The sequence below is a fragment of the Gastrolobium bilobum genome, unplaced genomic scaffold (genome assembly GCF_033153095.1).
Source record: "Gastrolobium bilobum isolate Gb01-03AN ecotype WA unplaced genomic scaffold, APGP_CSIRO_Gbil_v1 utg49515, whole genome shotgun sequence".
Classification (NCBI taxonomy): domain Eukaryota; kingdom Viridiplantae; phylum Streptophyta; class Magnoliopsida; order Fabales; family Fabaceae; genus Gastrolobium; species Gastrolobium bilobum.
In genome coordinates, this window is record NW_026899924.1 from 59183 (window position 1) to 78011 (window position 18829).

An 18829-nucleotide genomic window follows, 5' to 3' on the forward strand; every position below is an offset into this window, starting at 1 on the left:
ATCCATTCAAGAAGGCGGTCTTGACATCCATTTGTCAAATTTCATAGTCACGATATGCTGCTATGGCAAGCATGATCCTAATAGATTTGATCATGGCAACTGGTGAGAAAGTCTCATCATAGTCAACTCATTGTCTTTGAAGATATCCTTTCGCAACTAACCTAGCTTTGTAGGTTTGAACGTTGCCATTTGCATCAGTCTTTCTTTTAAAGACCCATTTATTACCAATAGGAACTATTCCTTGCGGTTTTGGAACTACGGTCCATACCTTGTTTTGATGCATCGAATCTATTTCAGATTCCATGGCTTTAAGCCATTTAGAGGAGTCAACATCCTTGACTGCCTCCTCATAGTTACTAGGTTCATCATTCTCGACGGTTTGTTGATTCTTAATCATAAATCCATACCTCTCAGGTGGATGGATGACCCTACTAGACCTACGAAGTTGTGTGTTCACTTCTCCATTGGAGAACGTCACCTGCGGAGCAGACTCGGATTCCTCAATCTGTTCATGTGGTCCTTGAACTTCTTCAAGATCAATTTTCTCTCACTGGCTCCTTGAGAGATCAAATCTTTCTCAAGAAACTTAGCATTCTTGGACACAAAAACTTTGTGTTCTTCCAAGGACTAAAAGTAGTATCCCTTAGTACCTTTGGGATACCCCACAAATAGACATTTAGTACTCTTAGCACTAAGTTTGTCTGATGCCAACGTTTTGACATATGCTGGCGATCCCCATACCCTGAGGTAACTAAGGTTGGGTCTCTTACCATTCCATATCTCATATGGTGTGGACTGAACAGATTTAGACGGTACCCTATTTAGAAGGTATGCCTCAGTGTCTAAGGCATGTCCCCAAAACAATTTTGGAAGTTGAGTCTCACTCATCATAGACCTGACCATGTCTAACAAGGTCCTGTTTCTCCTTTCGGAGACACCATTTTGGTGTGGTGTGTAAGGTGCAGTAAGATGCGAGAGAATTCCATTTTCTCTCAGATAATCCTGAAACTCATGGCTCAGATATTCGCCACCACGATCTGATCGCAATGTCTTAATCATCTTGCCACGTTGTTTCTCTACTTCATTCCTATACTCTTTGAGTTTTTCAAAGGCTTCGAATTTATATCTTATCAGGTACACATACCCAAATCTTGATTTATCATCAGTAAAGGTAATGAAATAGGAGTATCCTCCTCTAGCCTCTATAGACATTGGACCACAAACATCAGAGTGAATGAGTTCTAATAACTCACTAGCCCTATGACTTTCAAGCCTTTTGGGCTTGTGACAAGTCATTTTACAAGCTAGAAAAGATTCACATAGTCCATAGGATACAAAAACCATGGAATCTAGGTATCCATTTGCATGCATCCTAGACAATCTTTTTCGTTTATGTGCCCTAGTCTACATTATCAAAGATAAGATTATTATATGTCATAGGTCGTTTCACATTTACATTGAGCACTTCAGTTCTCATTTCCAAAACATATAAGCCATTTATTAAAGAAGCAGTACCAAAAACAATATCATTCAAAATGATAGAAAATATATCATCCCTAATAGTGAAAGCAAAACCATCTTGTTCTAAACAAGAAATCGAAATAATGTTTCTAGAAATGCTAGGAACATAAAGACAATTATTCAAATGCAATAAAAGGCCCGTAGGCAAAATGAGGTCAGTATCTCCAATAGCATGAGCAGCAACTCTTGCTCCATTACCAACGCGGAGGTCCACCTCGTTCTTCTCCAATCTTCTTGGGCTCCTAAGTACCTGCAACGAAATGTAAATATGAGAACCACATCCGGTATCCAATACCCATGAAGTTGGATTAGCATAAGAATAATTTATCTCAATCATGTAAATACATGAGGTAGAAGCATCACCATGCTTCTTGTCCTTCACACTCTTCAGGTAGTCTACACAATTCCTCTTCCAATGGCCTTTCTTGCCACAATGGAAGCACTCAGCATCGCTTTTGTCCTTGGGTGCATTCTTACCCTTCTTTTTTCCTTTCTTCTTCTTGGGCTTTCATTTGGGCTTAAGAGAGTTGCCTTTTGTAGGCTCCTTGCCCTTACCCTTAGCCTTAGAAGGCCCACCAATCAGAAGAGCGTGAGCTTATCTTTCTTGATAGACATTTCAGCAGTTGTTAACATACATAACAACTCAGGCAGCTCACAAGCATCCCATGCATGTTGTAATTCATAATGAATTGACTGAAGGAATGTGGAAGTGAGGTGAGGACTAAGTCATTACTTAGCTCAACATCCATCACGAAGCCTAGATTTCCTAGCCTCTCAATGAGCCCGATCATCTTAAGAACATGACTGCTCACAGACATGCTCTCAGACATCCTGCATGAGAACAATTCTCTAAAGGCCTCATATCTCTCATGCCTGCCTTTAATATCATACAACTCCTTGAGATGCAAGATAATAGAGGGAGCATCCATATACTCATGCTGCTTTTGCAATTCAGGCGACTCAGATGCCAACATAATGCAAACTGCCATCACATTGTCATCCATGTGCTGTTTATGAGCTTCGAAATCGAAATCTTCATAACCAGCTTCCCCTTCCTTAGGAGCTACGGGTAAATCAGCATCTAGAACATAAGCTATCTTTTCGGCCCTAAGAACAATTCTTAGGTTTCGATACCAGTCCATAAAGTTTGAACCGGTCAGTTTGTTCGTATCGAGTATAGAGCGCAGTGACATGGATTAGTCATACTAAAAACTGAAAAAGATGTAAAGATAAATTAATTAATATTGTCATGTAATAAGAACAGATTATTAAAGACTTTTAAATAATATGCCCCTCCCACTATTTTATCCAAGTCAATGATCCTTAAATTTGACTTAGGGTTATTCTACTTTTAGATTTTACCTTAGTGGGATTTTAAGAGTGCGATTATTTATTTTAACCCTCGTCTGAGATCGCAAGATTAAATTAAATAATGGGTTGATCCTTATCAACAGTATCTCATACCTCTCTTAACATTAGGTTGACAACTCCTTGTCACTTAGTGTGCATCTCATGCAACCAACCTAGCACTATTACCCTAAGCACATGAGCCCGACTGGGCTTGCAACTCATGCACTCAGTTAAGCACTAACCATCACCCTAAGTGTCTAACACTTCTAATACTTCCATCACTCAACGAAACAGTGGGTCCCAACTAAGTTGTGGAGCACCACTATTTAGAGGAGGTTTGAGTAATATTGGTGGTGGGAGGTAATCATGCACTTAATAATTGATTCCTTTAAGGGTTCCTTTTATTTAGGGTTTACTAAGTCTCGTCAAACGCATATGTATTATTATCATGCTAGTCGTAACCTATGTCAAACATCTATCGGATTACACTAGTCGCAATTGAACGTGCAAAATAATACATACAAACGTGATTTGTCCAATTCATGCATACTAGTCGTTTTAAAACTTAAAAGAATACATCCACGATACACTATCTTATGCATACTAGTCGTTTTAAAACATACAAGCATATAAATAAAACATTTTTTATTTGAGACGGTCATAGTGCTCGTGCATTCTTCCATCTTCCTCCTTAGGCCACAGCTCTTTCTCGTCTAAACGCCACTAGCCTAATTCTCTAATTACAAAATAATTAAAGAAACGCCAAAACATCTTGGAGGGACAAATGAAAATACAAAAATTGAAAATTCAAATTTACACCTCAAATTTAAATAGAGCAAAATTACACCTCTAAAATCAGGCACCATGACCATCCCCTTCCAATTTTCACCTGAAAAGTTAAACAACTTGCAAGAACACAATTTTTATATTAAATATATTCTCACTTATATCTTGATAATTTAACAATTAAAATATCAAAACAAGAATCAAAATTCAAAATCTCCTAATTTTCTCCAAATGGCCGAATCATGCATCTCTATACATAATTCAAATCTGTGTTAATTCTTTCTCAAAGAACACAAAAATTAAACCATACATATAACCATAATCTTAATATGGCCAAACCATACATGCTCATGTATTAGAAATTTTACACAAATTTTTTATGCTGTGCGCATGAACAATTCATACAAAAATAAAGAACCCTTCTTTTATACATATGGTCGAGTTATGCCATAAGATCATGGAGAAAACAATGCATTTGAATATTCACTTCATGGCCGAATCATATTCCTTCCCAAAAAAAAAAAAGTTTCTTTTAAAAACTTTCACAAAGAATCATAAAGAAACAAAACCATGAGTACACGTAGATATATGAACACCATAATCATATTAATCAAGTTCATGAAAGAACAATCTTTAACATTTTAAAGCATTGTAATTTATATCCACATGCAAAGAATCAATCTTTAACATCTTTAAAGATTTTTTGACCGTGAAGAATAAATTTTTACAAACAAAGTACCATCACCCGTCTATGGTAAAGCAACCGGGCTTTGATACCACTTGAAAGAAAGGGACTTGAAGGCCGTAGGCATGTGAGGTTGAAAACAAAAATTTTCAAAGCGAAAACACACATACCAATCAAGATACATACTCTAGGACAGAGAGATACCTTGTTCGTAACTCAAAACTCGAAGGTGATCAGTGTTAGGCTTGAAGGTTCAAACCCTCTAATGTTGATCCACACAACCCTTTGTCAAGACGCAAGAACTATTCTTGAAAAGCCACCAACTCGAACACCAGAAAGGAGCATGTTAGGTGTCCCTTGTGAAGAGGTAGGAGGCTCGGTTTCAATATGTTTAGATGAGAGAATTTTAAGCAATAAAACTCACAAAAAGTGTCGCACAAATTGTAGATGAGAATGGCCTTTTATTTTCCAAAAACCTAAGGATAATATCACAAAAAGGAAACACTTAAGCAGATGAAAGAGAAATAAATTTGAATCAGATTTTTCACCAAAAATCTGATCATGGAGCGCCCCTTTTGTGGAGGAAAGAGTGGAGTTGTTACAAATCAAATATAGTCAACAAACTCCTATACTATCCTCTTAAAACTAAGTCTGCACCTAGCCAATATTCTGACCTAATACCCATTATATGATCAGCCATATTGTGCGCCCCGATCAGCCCAAAATCATTCCAAAAATATTGATTAGTTGCAATTCAAATTGAATCAACTAAATCAAATATTTCCACAACTAACCAAATCTGAATGGAGCTTAATTTGTTGATTAAATGACCATCATTAAGCCACCAAATCAGCGCCCCAATCATCTTTGATGATGTCCAAAGATCTCCTCTTGATACTTGGGATTTGATCTTGACAAGATACTATCAAGATCTTATCCTTTCATTTTGTTATCAAACTTCCTTTCATAGCCAATTCAAATTTGAACATTCTAATTTAAATATTCAAATATTTAAATTCAAAATTCAAATTCATAATTTAAATTTTAAATTTAAACATTAGATAATTAATTTAATTAATTTAATTAATTAATAATGTCTTGGACCATCCAAGCTCATTACAACAATCCATGCGCCATTTTCCCTCTAAGGTGAGCATCCAAACTTCTTCTTAGGCTAACAACCATTATTAGGCCCAAAACCTTTAATGTTATAATGTCAAGACAATAAGGTGTTAGTGTGTGACCCATTAGGCCCAACTTAGCCACTGACATAAATGGGCTTGGGCTCAATAAGACCACAACCCATTTAATGACAACACAGAGCACTAGCAATGCTTTGTTGCACCAGAGCTAGTTAGGTTAATGACATGATCATCCTATTAAATGTATTTGGTTATCGTATGTATTTCCTTTCGTCTCGGTTACCTTCCCATTAAACCTAGGGTGAGGAGATGTATCAACCCTTGCGGTTTAGGGTAAGCTTTAATTCGAAATAGGGAATTTCAATTTACTGACTCTAAAGGCATATCATCTCATGATCTCTTTTACTATGCATAGATTCCCGAGTCCCGTAAATGTCATCCTGATTTCTCTGGTTTACAGATAACCTAATCCCTCACAGAGATTTGACGAATTCCTTCAGCTTATCACCCTAGGCTCGTGTTCTTTCAGGACATGCCCAAAGGTATACCTATGAATCTCCATGTTTCAGGCAGACGAGGTATACAATCAAAACATGCATCTAGAACATAGTCTAGGTGAAAAACTTCTGGTCTAAGGAAAAACATACCCAAATAATAAGAGGCTGCTCTAATGATACTATTTGTAAGATTTCCTCATAGAGCCTCTTTGTGGGTTTGTTCAGTGCGGGTTATACCCTTATAGGTCCACTCACGACTTTAGCTAAGACATCTCCATATCTGTAGCTCATGAGGTCTTTACCTTGTATCTGAATACAAGTAGATAAGCCATGCTAGTCTTACCTGAGATTACTGATCCCCATTTTCAGTGTCTCTAGACTAGGAACATAAAATTTGGAATAAACATCTGGTATCCTTGAATCCTCATGATCGTGATCTCATCACAGATACTTAAGAGATACCTATTCTATTCTAAGGGGTTTATCCAGTTACTCATATATAAACAATGATATTGAGAAAAAATATGAAACAGGATAGAGAGTGCTTATGATTTATTTGTGACAATTTAAAAGGTACACAAATGTCCTAATCTAATCAAAAGATTGTCTCTAAGACATCCATATACTAACAAGCTCCCACTTGGCCTAGAGCCAATCAGACCTAAGACGTATACCCAAAGCCTCATAATGACTAGCATGTTTTCTCTGAGAAATAGCCTTCGTCCGAGAATCGGCCAGGTTATCATCAGTGGGAACATAATCCATCTTTACATCCATCCTATCAATGATTTCTCTAATCAGGTGATATCTGCGGAGCACGTGCTTAGATCTTTGATGAGACCTAGGTTCCTTTAACTGCGCAATGGCTCTAGTGTTGTCGCAAAGCAACTGTATGGGCTCATCCACGCTTAAAACCACCCTTAGTTCAGATATGAACTTCTTGATCCACACGGCCTCCTTAGCCGCTTCTGAAGCAGCTATGTATTCAGCTTCTGTCGGTGAATCTGCTGTAGTCCTGCTTGGAACTCTTCCAAGACACTGCCCCACCATTTAAGGTGAATACGAACCCTGACTGTGACTTGCAGTGATCTTTGTAACTCTGAAAGCTGGCATCAGTAATCCTTTCAATGAAAGCTCATCCACCCCACCATAGACCAGAAATACATCCTTAGTTCTTCTTAAGTACTTAAGGATGGTCTTGACTGTTGTCCAATGACCCTCACCAGGGTCAGACTGGTATCTGCTCGTAATGCTCAAAGCATATGAGACATCTGGTCTCGTACATATCATGGCATACATAATGGATCCAATAGCCGAAGCGTATAGAATTCGACTCATGTGATCCTTCTCAGGCTGTGTCTTAGGACACATAGCCTTGGAAAGATGTACCCCATGACTGACGAGAAGAAAACCCCTTTTCGACCCTTCCATGCTAAACCTCTTTAGCATCTTGTCAACATACGTGGATTGAGATAAACCCCGCATCCTCTTGGATCTATCTCTATAGATCTTTATACCAAGTATAAAGGCCGCTTCTCCCAAATCCTTCATGGTGAAGCTTTCTGACAGCCAGTCTTTTGTTGTTTGTAATGTGGGGATGTCATTTCCTATTAGTAATATGTCATATACATAAAGAACCAGGAAAACGACATTACTCCCACTAACCTTCTTGTAAACACAAGGTTCATCCTCGTTCTTGATGAAACCGTTACTCCTAACGACTTCATCAAAACGAATATTCCAACTCCGTGATGCCTGTTTTAGCCCATATATCGACCTTTGCAGTTTGCATACCATATGCTCTTGGCCTTTGGTTTCAAAACCTTTAGGTTGTGTCATGTACACTTCCTCCTTCAAGAATCCATTCAAGAAGGCCGTCTTGATATCCATTTGCCAAATCTCATAGTCGTGATATGCTGCTATGGCAAGCATGATCCTAATAGATTTGATCATGGCAACTGGTGAGAAAGTTTCATCATAGGCAACTCCTTGTCTTTGACGATATCCTTTCGCAACCAACCTAGCTTTGTAGGTTTGAACGTTGCCATTTGCATCAATCTTTCTCTTAAAGACCCATTTATTACCGATAGGAACTATTCCTTGCGGTTTTGGAACCAAGGTCCATACCTTGTTTTGATACATCGAATCTATTTCAGATTCCACGGCTTCAAGCCATTTAGAGGATTCAACATCCTTGACTGCCTCCTCATAGTTACTAGGTTCATCATCCTCGACGGTTTGTTGATTCTCACTCACAAACCCATACCTCTCAGGTGGATGGATGACCCTACTAGACCTACGGAGTTGTGTGTTCACTTCTCCATTGGAGAATGTCACCTGCAGAGCAGACTCGGGTTCCTCAATCTATTCATGTGGTCCTTGAACTTCTTCAAGATCAATTTTGCTCCCACTGGCTCCTTGAGAGATCAATTTTCCACTGCATTTCTTTTTCCTATTTTTTTCTTTCTATCTGATCATGACTTTTAACTATAAGAAGTCTACCTCTATTTTTATCTATTTAGTACCAACATGGGATCATAGTTTTTAAGGAGTTTACCTCCATATTGCTATCTATTTCATTCCAGCATCTATATTTTGGTAACAAAAAAAAAAAAAATTAAAGCAAGCTGAAATTGCTGACATACTAACCTGATGTGTTGAATCTACCACCCCACTTTGAGCTATCTCCCCTAGTATAACATTAGCAATTCCCACACCAACTTCCTTCGGAGGCATCAGACCTTTTTTCACATCATCCAAGGCTAGAAGTATCTTCATCAGAAACAGCAGTAACTGCAGAGATGAAGATACCAGAAGTAGTCTCCGCAAAATTCCAAATCTAGGAGAGCTGCGCCAACAAATAACCAATTAAACAAAAAGGAATTTTATTTTCATGCAATAATATGATTTTTCTTATTTCTACCAAATATATATCCAAAATCCCAATTAAACATTCTGAAATCATACTTTCCAGCCTGTGGACCTGATCTGTGATCATAAGAAATGTGCACATGCGCAGCTTTAATCATGCTATTTTCAAACTTAACAGGCTAGGACCGAAAATGTAATTCCCCTAATCCTCTTAACAAATCCATCGTCCATCCAATTAACTGCCTGCTAGGAAGAACAAACTAATAAGATAACAAAACAAACTCAAACAAAATATATAAAAATTCTAAAACTCAGTTAAATTCTGAACAACAGGAAGCTACAAAATAACTTCGCCACCACCATTAGAAGGTACTCCACTACTTACGACTTTAATATCCAAGCCTTCAGAAGGAATCCAAAATGCTTTAATATAGGCAAAACAGTATATTTGAATACATCAACTGACGGATTAGAATCGTTAGTGATTCCTGATAACAATAAAACCAACAGTTTCACTTTAAATCATTAGGATATCTTCTAAATGGTCCTTCTATTCTAGCTTTGAAGCTCTTATACACTTTCTTTGTCTTTTTTTGTATAATGTGCTCGTAAAGAACAAACGGGAAATTCGGCAATGATTCTAACGATCCCTCAGTTGATGGATTCAGAAAAAACTGATTGAAGATGCAGAGTCAATGATGGGAACAGTAAGAGTTATGCCTTAATAAATCAGCTGCAGTTGAAAAAACAAAAACTGTAAAACCCCTTTTGAACCGAACAGCAAAGTTGAAAAACCCTAAAACATGGAACTACAATCAGATTTTACAAAAGCCTACTGTTAGGTTAGCCCAGCGGGGGTGGTGTGGGTAGTAATGTAATAAGCTGCGTGTTTAATGTATCAAAAAAATTGACAAGTGGGTTTCACTGTAAGTCTGGCTAAACTATTTAATTAAATAAGGCTTTAAAAACGTATATTTAGCATATTATGTTGCTTTACTTATTTATTTTTAAATATAAAATTAAAAATTATTAACTATTGTATTTATTAATTATAGATTAAATTTCATATAGATAATACTATTTATTAATAACTTTATTAAAATTTATAATAATTTAAAAAGATTTTTACAACAAAGTTAAGTCAACCCTAAAAAATATTTAATAAGTAAAAGCTTATAGTTATGTTAAAATTTTAAAAATATAACTAGACTTATTTAAGAAAAGCTTAGTTTATTTTCACCATTGTGCCCAAATAAAAATTATATGACCTCTTAAATTAGATAAGGAATATCAAATCATATACTATAATGACCCTAACCTCTAATTAAATGAATTAAAGTCATCTTTGATGAAAAAGAGTAAAAATAATAGTGTTAGGGTAAAAATTGCAGGTAAACAAAATTACCCAAAAATAGAAAGTAAAATTATAAATATTACCACAAAAAGCATAATGACCCTAGCCTATAATTGAATGAAGACTAAACACCTTTTTTAGTCCCTGGCAATATCTACGAAGTCCTTTTCAGTCCCGGACAATAAAAAAGGACCAAATTGGTCCCTGAAAGTACAAGAAAAGGGCCACTCTACATATTTGAGAGTTGTCATAAGGACTAACATGGCCCTTTTTTTGTAATTTCAGGGACTAATTTGGTCCTTTTTTATTGCCAGGGACTAAAAAGGACTTCGTAGATATTGACAGGGATTAAAAAGGGTGTTTACTCTTGAATGAATTAAAGTCACATTTGATAAAAAGAGTAAAAATAATAGTGTTGGGATAAAAATGCGGGTAAACAAAGTTACCCAAAAAGTGAAAGTAAAATTATAAATATTATCACAAAAATATTCTGGACTAATGTGTAAAGTTGGAATGAGAGATATAACACCTCACATTTCTAAATTATATATTAAAATATTAAACATGGATTAAATGGAAGGATTAGTGAAAATCCTGGAAATTAGGTCAAAATACAAAGGAAGGGTAAAACGGTAATTAGCCAACACGCAACTCTCGGAAGATAAAAATTGAGTAGAAGGTCTCAAATCATAAAAATAACCCTGGAAATGGATTCAGAACGAAAAATTGAGTGGTTAAGCAAGTTTCAGAAAATTCAATGAATAATGTTTTTACTAGGTAAAAAAAATGTGGTACAGTTGCACCGTAAAACGTGTCGAATGAGTTTTGAGTTCTAGGTTTTGAATACAAGTTATAAATGGTATATTTGACTAGGAAATATGATTTCAGATGAAAATGGACAGAAATTAGTGAGTTTGGGGAAGCGTGCCAACGGCGCGCGTAACAGCTTGAAACTGCAATTTCTCCGAACGATCGAAAAACTCCGGATCCATTTGATCAAGGACAATTAAAGGACAATGGCATGGGTCACTATTCATCATCTTTTTCTCCTTTCTCTCTCATCAAAACCGTGCTCCCTCCCTCCTCCATGGAAATTTGCTTTCAAATCTTCTTTCTCCCTTAACTTCATCGATTCTTAACCGAATCGGACGATTCTTGTCTTGAAATTCGATGGAAATCACCACTCGAACCCGTTCCACCAATTAGTTTTCCTTGAAACTCTCTCATTTAAGAGATAATGGGAAAAACCAGCCACGATTTTGTGAGAGATTTTGTGATTTTGGAGTTGTTTGCTCAAGCCATTGCTTGGGGATCAATTGGAGGAGCCTTGTGACGTAATTGTGGGTAAGTTTCAACACCTCTCATGGATTGATTTGAAGATTTATTTTCATGAACCCTAAAGGGACTTTTGTTGATTTGTATTGTTAGAGAACTCAAATGGAAAATGTTTGTACATGAATGTGTCTTAGAATGATGTGTAGGAGCCATAAATGCAATAAAAATTATTGGTGAAAAATATGATTTTTAACTTAGGAAATTTTGAGGATTCCATGACTTTGTGTTTTTGAATTGTGTTAGGATTGTGTTGGTGAGTTGTTGTATGATTGAATGATGTTATAATGGGATTGTATGAAGTGTGGAATAGTTAAAAATTGATGAAAAATCCCTTGGAGTACCCTATGTTGAATTTCGGCCATTAAGGGAAAAGAGAGGAATTTATGTTGAAAAAATATTTGAATGATGTGTTGTGTAATTGTATGGTAATTAGATGGGTTGTGTGGTGGTTGGAAGGTTGGAAAATCAATGGAAAAATAATTGGTAGTGTTGAGTGGTTAATTGGACCTAGAGCAAAATATTAGGCAAAACGACGTTTTAATGACGAAAAATAAAAGTGGCACTTGATATGGCCTTTTGGTGACCTATGGATGCCTAAGAAAATGAGAAAGAAAATTTAGAAAAATAAAATGTAAATTAACACCTTGTTGGCCGAACCTACCTAGTGTAGGGGTGATTTTTGACGTTTTCGTATTTTGATAGATTTGCCGTGTATTGATGATTCGTACATGGTTTTTGTAGGTTGCCGTATGTAGATTTGAACCCCGAACCGTGAGTTCGGTGGATTGCTCTTGGTCCTGGACCAAGTGGGATTGAGGTAAGTAATTGGAACCATGCTTGTGTAATTGATGACTTGCATGTGTTGTATGAATTTTAAGTAATTGAGAATGTCCTCTATGTAGGCATTTCTGCTGTATAAAGATCTCGGAGAATATATTATTGGGAGCTAAGTGAAGAGGACTAAACAGGTAACCTCTTGGTACTGGGGCTTACCATGCCCGTTGAGGGTGATGGTAGGAAGTGTATGTAAGTAATGTAGAATAACATGATCATGCATTTATTATGTATGTCAGTGGTACACTAGATGTACCGAGTCTCTGGCCAGTAGACAGTTTGCCTTCGGGCGTTGCTAACTTCCACTGGATAGGTCTCCGAGAGGGAGTTCCAGTTGACCTACGGTCGTGGTGTGTAATCCGGATAGAAGCACACTAGGAGGTCTGGGGTGTATATGGATGGAGGGTGCCTCGGTTGGATGTTCTAGGAACACGCCTTGGTTGAGACTCGTAGGCTTATATGCCGAGCCATAAGCCAGGAGGTTGCGTGGTATTGGTAGCGACCATTCCAGCTTCGTCGTATTTTTTATCCCTATGTTCCCCAGTTTCTCTAAATCCCTTGCTATATCCCGTTTTCAAGATGTTATTTTATGTTTTTATATGCATCGAAGTGAGCCATTGGACAGATTTTTCTCTGGAACCTCTGGGTTACTGAGATATATTCGTATATCTCACCTCGTCTTGGGGGCTTTATTTCAGGAAGTAGTAGTGGTGCAGGAGTGGCGGGCAAGAAGCCCGTAGGATGACTAGATGGAGTATTTTATATTTTGCATTTTGATGGCCACTGGGCCTAGGGCATGAACATTTCATATGTACGTAGGAGGAGGTTCACAGTCATATTTGTTCATGTCATTTTTGCCTAAGTCTAGTTGTATTTGAATTATGTCATTTTGAGGTTTCTTTATCACGTATTATTTGGAGATTAAAGTTTTAATTGTAATATGTCATGGGAAGCCTTGTAAATTATACATGAGTTGATGTAATTATGAAGGATATGTAATATGATGGAAGGGCAATAGGCCTATTTTAGGATTATGATTATGTGTATGATTAGCAAATGCATGCAATTGGACTTGGATGATTGAAACCTGTTAAGTTTTAATAAAGGAAGCAATGTGATACGAATTGTATAATTAATATAAACTGTTATGGGTTGTAAGTGCCCCAAGGCATTGTTGGTCCTTGTGTGTGCCACCCAATGATTATTAGGTACATTTGAGGTTCTTGATCACATTGGCAAATTTGGGGATTTTTGTAAAAACAAAGGAAACTCTAGCGAATTTTATAGAAATTGACATAATTTAGGCGAACTTCGGGAGAGAATATCTCCCTCCAAAGAGGTCCAATAGGGACGTACCATACGCCATTTTGAAGCTTGAGATGTCCTCTATCTTATAGTAAAATTTGGTAAAATTCTGGGTTGTAAGTCGGCCTGTAGAAGGCAGAGATTTCAGACTGCCCATTTGCTCACTGCACATGTGGCAGTTCTGGACCAGTTTTGGGAAATTTATTCCCGCTTCTTTACTTGGTCAAATTAGATGTATGATATATCAAATTGAAGCTTGAGGTGTCTTGTTTGTTGTATAAAACTTTGAGAGCAATTGGTTTAGTGGAATTTCTTCAGTAATTCGTGGAGTGAAGGATGTTTGGAGTTGTTTTGGGGTTGGTTGGCAGTTTTGCTTGTCCAACTTCAAACGGCGATATCCGGAGCAAAGGAGCTCTAAATAACTCGTGTGATAGTTTCCTAGAAATTTAATTGAGCGTAAAATAACATATCAAAAGATGGGAGGCTTGTAGAATGCGGTTTATCTGCAAAAAATTAAAGATCGAACCATGTTCGGAAGAGTAGAAAACGTAAAAGTGCGAATTATGCTAAGTGGGTTTATGGGAACCCCTTAGTAACTTATGGTAAGTAAAATAAGTTATTAAAGTAGTCTAAGTAAATATTCCGTAAAGAGTTTACAGTTACGGTCACAACTTTTAATTACTACGCTTTTTATTGTTTTAAATGCTCGCGTAATAAACGGAAAAAATTTACTCGTATTTTATAAATGAATTGTTGTGATTATAACTGCGCTTAATATCATAATTAATGTTAACAATACCGGTGTTCAATGGGCTGTTACATTTTATGGTATCAGGGAAGATTTGTAAGGGAACTCTGATAATGTATAACTATGTTATGTGCTGCATAGTTTTATGTAGACTCTTATCGATTATTGCATATGTGATTCCTTTGTGTTACATGTGTGGTCATCATAAGAAGCCTGCGTGGAAACCCTGGAGCACCGTAGGTAAGTCCTTAGCCTGATGTTGTGGCTGTAGTGTCGACTGCTCGATGGACAAGAGATGGTGGTAAGTAAAATATGAATATTAGAGGACTTAAGAAAAACAGACTTAAATGTTTCGTCTGATCTTTTTGGTGAAATTTATAAAGTTGTATCATAAGTAAAAATTATAAACAAACCTATTATATGTACAGTATTAGCATAGGCAAAATTTGTAGTATTGTGGATAATAAATATATAATTGAGAGGGGTTTATAGTATGAAGATGGTAATGGTAAAATTCCTATGTATTTGTGTAGTGTAGTAAAATAATTATGTACAGGTGGAATTGGTGAATGGACTTCATTAAGGTGAGTGACTTAGAACCTGATGGATTATTGAAAAATGTGAATAGGTATGCTTAGGTATGAGTTTGAATATTTTATGTTTGATTAGAAGTTATAAGTCCATGATAAATGGTGTACACTTGAATAAATTGGGACGGTTAATGTAGAGAAACAAATGGAATATTTGATGTCTAATCTTAAGGGATTTGACCACTTGAAATTATTATGCTAGTGAAGTGTTAATTTGAGAGATATTGAAATATGGGATTTAAAATCCATAAGGAGGTAGTGTTGATTAAACATAGGTGAGATGAACTAATTATGTATTATATGTATAAGGAAGAAGTTGAGAAAATCACCATGGATGGCATAAGATAAATGTACAATGAAGGCACTATTGTAGTTAATGGATGTCAATTCAAATTGGCAGACTTGTCAGTGATAAATGGATAGGATGGTTGAATTGTATAATCATATGTAAAATAGTCATGAGGATTATGATGTGCCTCTGGCAGATGTAGTTTTCTAAGCTGAAATTGATAAGAATTGAGTCATAAAAGAGCAATTTAAATACATATTTGCTTACTATATTGATTCTTTCCATGTCAATGATATTTCTCACCTATTGGTTATGTTTCTATAGGTAGAAGAAGTGAAAACTACAAAATTGTATAAAGCTTGTTGACGCGACTCCACACGGTGAACCTTGGGCCAAAATACAGAGAGTTGGCGCAAGTTGGTGCCAACCGGCGCCGGGTTGCGAAATTCCAGGACCGCATGGTACAAATTCCAGCAAGTTCGCGCGGATTGGCGCCACACTGGCGCCAACCCGCGCTGGTGTGCGAATTCTTCAGCGTTGATAAAAATTCCAGAAAGTGGCGCGGACTGGCGCCGCTATGGCACAGACCCGCGCCGTCGCCAGGATCGCTTTACAGAAAAGTGGTGCAAGTTGGCGCCGCTATAGCGCAGACCCGCGCCGTTGTACGAGAAAAAATGTCTGTGTTTTCTGAAGGGCAATTTTGGAAGAATGAAAGAGACATAAATAGGATGCTCGTGACAGAATTAGGGATCCAATCCTATTCTATTGAAGAGAGACGACGGTGGTGCTCAGAGAGGATTCTGGAGATCTATTTCATCTTCTTCTTTTCCTTTTCATTTATCAGTTTATGTTGAATATTGAATATTTAGCCATGATAATGGTTGGCTAGTTCTTTTTATTGTAGTTAGGGTCACAAACCCTATGTGAACCCTTGTTACGACGGATTGGTTTACATTTACTAGTTTATATATTTATCTTTAATTCTACTATGTGCGTAATTTTTATCTTCTTTATTAGAACTGATCAATCTGATAGTTGATGATAGTTTGAGGGTTAGAACCCTAGATAAGAATATTAGGGTTTTTAATCTTGAAAGGGAGTAGGTTAACAATTGGTATGTGTGCTAGGAATATACGTATATTTGATTGCAGGTGCTTAATTTATCGTGTTCATTGCTTAAATCCATGAGGAACATTGCAAGAAATTGGGGTTCCAATTGGGGTTAAAGGGTTAATCTTGCAAGGAATTGGGGGTTAACTAATAATATTTTTAGAAGATAATTTATCTAAGTATTTATGTAAATGAGTATTGTAAATCAATCCAGAGTAAGAAGCGGGGATCATTTAGTGAGTGTACGCTAGCTACAATGCCTTCTCATATTTTTACAAAATCAATTTCTGTTTTATTTCTCATAAACAAAAAGTCAAAAATAAGTCTTTACTTTTAGTTCTTATTTTTACCCAAATCAACAATATTTGTCCCATCTATTTGAATTCCTTCCATCTGAAAGGGACAATTATTTGATATTCGATCCCAATCCCTGTGGAGATGATACTTTTCTTATCACTGTATTACTTGTTCGATCGGTATACTTGCCGGAGAGCATCAAGTTTTTGGCGCCATTGCTGAGGATTGGCGTTTCTTATATCATATAATTTTGAATTTTAAGATTGAATTTTGTGAATATTTTTATTTTATTTTATTTTTATTTTTTTTGAACAGTGCTACTAATCTCTTTTATGAGTTGTATGCGAGGTAAAATTCTAGAATTTCCACTTGATTTGGAGATTACAAAGACTGCAAAGAGAAACAAAAAACTTGCTCGGAAGAAGCTTGCATTCAACGAGTTAGAAATTCTGTCTGAAGAAACACACACCATGGCAGGAAACAATGAAGCAGATAATCCATTCATGGATACTATTCTGACTCCATCGTTCAACAGGCCCAACTCGAGCATTGTTCAGCCTAATGTTGCCAACAACAATTGGGAGCTCAAATCTTCCCATATTCAATTGGTGGAGAGAGCTCAGTTTGGAGGAGAGGAGAGTGAAGATCCTCACAGGTTTACTGACAGATTCTTGATGATCTGTGACTCAACCAAACACCCTCAGGTGTCTAATGATGCAATCCGGTTGAGGTTGTTCCCTTTTGCTGTTAAGGGAAAGGCTCTTAGTTGGTTGGAAAGGAAGCCTGGAGGAAGCATTCCTACATGGGATGATTTATCTCAGAAGTTCTTTGCTGAATTCTTCTCGATGGAGAGATACAACTAGATGGTGAATAATATCACCAATTTCACTCAATTAGAGGGTGAAACTATGTGTGCAGCATGGAACAGATTCAAGGATCTAACGAGGATGTGTCCTCATTATAACTTGACTGCTGGAAATCAGGTGAGAATCTTCTTCAACGGTTGTAAACCTGAAGTTCAGATGGTGTTGAATGGTGCAGCAGGTGGCACTATTAAAACTGAGGGCAAACGAGACTCTCGAGCTGATTGAGAGAATGGCTGCCAATGAAAATGAAGTGTTGTCATCAAAGCCTAAGAGAGGTATCCTTCAGCTGGAAGGTAATGATGCGATGCTAGCTGAAAATAAATTATTATCTCAGCAAATGGCAACTTTGACAGAGAGGCTTGATAAGATGCAACTTTTTACTATTCAAACTAAAGCTGTTGCGGTAGTGTGTGAATATTGCCAGGGAAAACATGAGTCTAATGAATGTCCTTCCTTGCTGTCTTCTGATCGTCCCCAACAAGTGCAGGTGAATGGCGTTTGGTATGATCAAAGACCTCCACCACAAAATATTTCAGGGAATCAGAATTTTCCTTCAGGAAGTAATAATTTTCAGAGGAGGGTGCAGGGAACTAGTCTTGATTTCCAATCAAACAACTACTTGCAGCCTCCACCAATCCAAACCAAGAAGCCTTCTGATTTGGAGAGGTTAGTTGGACAAATGGCTCAACATTTCAATGCCTTCATGGAAGAGACTAGGGCCAATAACAAAAACACGAATGCTTCTATCAGAAATTTGGAGAATCAAATTGGCCAGCTGGCTAAGCAAATTGCTGATAGGACTCCAGGTACTTTTCCTAGTAACACAGTTACTAATCCGAAGGAAGATAGTATGGCCATCACAACTAGAAGTGGTAAAATACTTCCATCTCCTGAGGTTGAAGAAAAGCTAGATACTATAGGTGAGCCTGAAAAAGAAATTGAAAAACCTGCTGAAGTGGTGAAGCCAGTTGTAAAGAAGAAGCATGAGTTGAGTCCTAATTATGTGAGAGCTATGGCACCTTATCCTGAAAGATTCAAGCAGGATGCTCAGAAGCAACAATATGGAAGGTTCCTGGATATTTTCAAAAAGCTTCACATTCATCTTCCATTTGCTGAAGCCTTGGCTAGTATGCCCAATTATGCCAAGTTTATGAAGGACCTTTTATCAAGAAAACACAAGTTGCATGAATGTCAGACGGTAACACTCACTGAGGAGTGTAGTGCTATAATACAGAAGAAGTTTCCTCCA

General features: G+C 37.0%; 1 non-coding gene and 1 pseudogene across 1 annotated transcript; both read right to left on the reverse strand.

The window, feature by feature from the left end:
• LOC133294225 (probable RNA 3'-terminal phosphate cyclase-like protein) overlaps positions 1-17313 on the reverse strand; it is a 32589-nt pseudogene extending 15276 nt beyond the window's left edge.
• A 262-nt stretch (positions 17314-17575) lies between these two features.
• On the reverse strand, positions 17576-17681 carry LOC133294226 (small nucleolar RNA R71). The gene has a single exon (XR_009749167.1). It is a non-coding gene; the product is annotated as a small nucleolar RNA R71 (small nucleolar RNA).
• Between the last annotated feature and the right edge of the window lie 1148 nt (positions 17682-18829).